This window comes from Silene latifolia, chromosome Y (assembly GCF_048544455.1).
Source record: "Silene latifolia isolate original U9 population chromosome Y, ASM4854445v1, whole genome shotgun sequence".
NCBI classification, from domain to species: Eukaryota; Viridiplantae; Streptophyta; class Magnoliopsida; order Caryophyllales; family Caryophyllaceae; genus Silene; species Silene latifolia.
This window is the reverse complement of record NC_133538.1, coordinates 27915757-27919174: the sequence shown is the minus strand read 5'-3', so window position 1 is coordinate 27919174 and position 3418 is coordinate 27915757. Positions and strand designations below refer to the sequence as shown.

Genomic DNA, 3418 nt, shown 5'->3' with positions numbered 1-3418 from the left:
ACCTTTCCCGTCCCGTTTTAGGATACCCGGTCCCCTCTAAAGGGTTCACTCTTCCTCGTTTACGGCTCAGTTTACGGATCCCGTTTCGATAACAAGGGAAAGGGTTTAAGGTTGGATTTGGCGGACCCGCGGTATCGGTCCCATTTGCGTACTAGGTACGCTTCGAAATAGTCTTAGGTTCGTTTTAAATATATTGTATGTACGTTTCTTCTAAATAACCTATTTCCAATAACAAGGGAAAGGGTATAGGGTTGGATTAGGCGGACCCGCGGTAGCGGATCGCCTAATCCAACCCTAAACCATTTCCCGTCCCGTTATTGGATAGCCGGTCCCCTCGACAAGGGGTTCACCCTTCCCCTTTTAGGGCTCAGTTTACCGTTCCGTTTCAATAACAAGGGAAAGGGTTTAGGGTTGGATTAGCCGGACCCGTGGTAGCGGTCCAGCTAATCCAACCCTAAACCCTTTTCCGTCCCGTTTTAGGATACCCGGTCCTCTCTAAAAGGATTCACTCTTCCCCTTTTAGGGCTCAATTTATGGATCCCGTTTCGATAACAAGGGAAAGGGTTTAGGGTTGGATTAGGCGGACCCGCGGTATCGGTCCGCCTAATCCAACCCTAAACCCTTTCCCGTTCCATTTTAGGATACCCGGTCCTCTCTGAAAGGATTCACTCTTTCCATTTTAGGGATCAATTTCTGGATCCCATTTCGATAACAAGGGAAAGTGTTTAGGGTTGGGTTAGGCGGACCCGCGGTAGCGGGTCGCCTAATACAACCCTAAACCATTTCCCGTCCCGTTTTAGGATAGCCGGTCCCCTCGGAAAAGGGTTCACCCTTCCCCTTTTAGGGCTCAGTTTACCGTTCCGTTTCGATAACAAGAGAAAGGGTTTAGGGTTGGATTAGGCGGACCGATACCGCGGGTCCGCCTAATCCAAACCGAAACCCTTTCCTGTCCCGTTTTAGGATACCCGGTCCTCTCTAAAAGGATTCACTCTTTCCATTTTAGGGATCAATTTATGTGACACCCTTAAAATATAGCGTTATCTAATTACTTAAATGCGTAATTTCTACGGAAAAACTGGTAGGATATGTTTGTAAATGGTTCAACTAGTCAAAAACCTGCAATTTCAAAAATTTTCTAACTAAACCATTCACAACCATCCAACTCAAGAAGAGTGTCATAACCCTGCAACTGCTGATAAACTAACTTACATATATAACTAAAGACGCGGAAATATAAGGATACAAACCAAAAATAGAAAGGGAGACATATGTCCCTTCAAATTATATACAAACCAAAAGTGTAAAAGGTTTACTAATAAAATAGCCAAAACTAGGTCCAAGGTTCCTTGCTCACTAGCCGTCTGTGACCCCAACTAGCATCAACAACCTGTCAATCGCATTTTATACAAACACGAAAGCCACAATTCAGTGGGGAGTAACTTCGAGTCCTCCCAGCCACGAATCGTCATAATTAATGTAACATGTAGTAAAACATGTAAGCAATATGATAAACAATGTAATTATCATGTAATTCTAACCTATGACCCCTAAACTGACCACTAATCTATCATGTGAATCATATCACTCAAATAGGAATCCAAACTTTATCAATCAGAACGGCTTACATCTCACCTATTGATTCATAAAATCACCATACAAGAAAGGGCAATATATCAAAGACAGGCATAAGTTCTTAGTACGGTCAATAGTCACTTTGTAACTCGAGTCTATACCACGAGGTAGGGAAGGTAATCGAACCGGTATCTTGGCTCAGCGGTTACTATTAAGAAAACATGGCCAAGAGACAACACAACCCTAGCCTAAAATCTGCGCAGACCTAGACATGCGGATACACACCACCGCACCCAAGACCCACAACTTTTTTTAAAACAAATTGAAGTGAATACCCTAAGGACACCACCGAAGGGTTGGCTAGTACTTAAGCTGACCCCATACTATCAAAATAAGTACCTGAGGTCATGCCCCAACTTGGATATAAATCCACTAGTCAGGAACACAAAGGCTATCAAGCAGTGAACATATACTCGTCAAAGACTATAAAGACCTATCTATGATGAAGGCCGAAATACTCACCTAGGACCTAGTCACAGCTAGTCCCAGCTTGAATACTTTAGCCCACACCACACAAGACTCACCACACAACTCAAGTAAGACACCCACTTAACCTTAAGAGGGCAAAAAGTACTACTTACCAACCTAAATGCTAACATTCTATCATGTGAAAGGCTATATAAATGTCTATTTACAGCATACAATCCCAACAGTGTCCTCAATAAGAATTCAATACTAACTTCCAATTCTAGCAATTTTAACAATATTAAAAGCTTTAGGGGAAACTAGGGCCATTACTACAAAATAAGAAGCTATTTAAATTCAATAAGCTATACATGTGAACTAAAGCTTGATAAATGGCCTAAAACAAGAAAAAGGCCGATTATCTAAATCATTCAACCGAATTTTTACTCGCAACCCCAGCCCTGCGACAGGTACGGGTCAAATTGCGGCTGACCAATCACTCAATTAACTGACATCGCATCAGTCAAAGGGACTAAGGCTCAGTTTTCGGCACAATCAACAAAACATTACAATTATAGCTATAAAATTCATTTTGAGCCTAATAATTACAATTTCCTTTTGTAAACTACCCTAACATGTGATAACTATTAATATAAGCACAATTTTACCAATAACATAATTTTTGTTACTATCAAAATACTACCCTTTTGTTACTTATACTATTCTAATATTAATTAACCCGAAAAGACCAAGATTGTACGAAAACCCGCGAAACAAGCACGGACCGACCCGGGACAACCCCAAGACCGGCCGAGGCTGCCGTGGCCCTGCCGGCTACTGCCGGGCACGCTGCTGCCGGGCCCGCTGCCGCACCATTTTTCCTCTTTTTTTTTCATTTTTATACCTTATAAGACCGTCTGAAAATTAATTAATCGTCCCCAATTCAACTTTGATAATTTAAACTAACAATTGACATGCATGCAACCATCCTAAACATGTGAAAATTACTACACCAACAAAAATCACCAAACATACAAAAATCAAAAACATGTGACGATCTTTCGTCGAGTAACTCGAAATATGTTACCTTAAGCTAGAAAAAGAGCAATTAACACCTTGAAAACCCAAACCCTAACGACACTAGCCGCTATCCTCTACAATATACGAGTCCCCGAACTCGTCTTCCAATCCTTCACCTAAATAAACAATTAAAACACAATAATAAGCATATAAAACCGAATTTCCGAAATTTTGTCTTAAAATAACTTAATGAAAACTGAAATTAGAACATACTAAGTTGTAGATCGTGGCGAGGGGATTCCGGAAAGGTAAATTATGCGAAAAACGGACTAGTAACGAAGAATTTATGGCGATTTTAAGC

General features: G+C 41.1%; 1 long non-coding RNA gene across 1 annotated transcript; it reads right to left on the bottom strand.

The window, feature by feature from the left end:
• Positions 1-1196: 1196 nt before the first annotated feature.
• Positions 1197-3418, bottom strand: LOC141633067 (uncharacterized). Its single transcript, XR_012537877.1, has 3 exons — positions 3331-3418; positions 3125-3233; positions 1197-1387 (listed from the first exon to the last, which is right to left on the bottom strand). It is a non-coding gene; the product is annotated as an uncharacterized LOC141633067 (long non-coding RNA).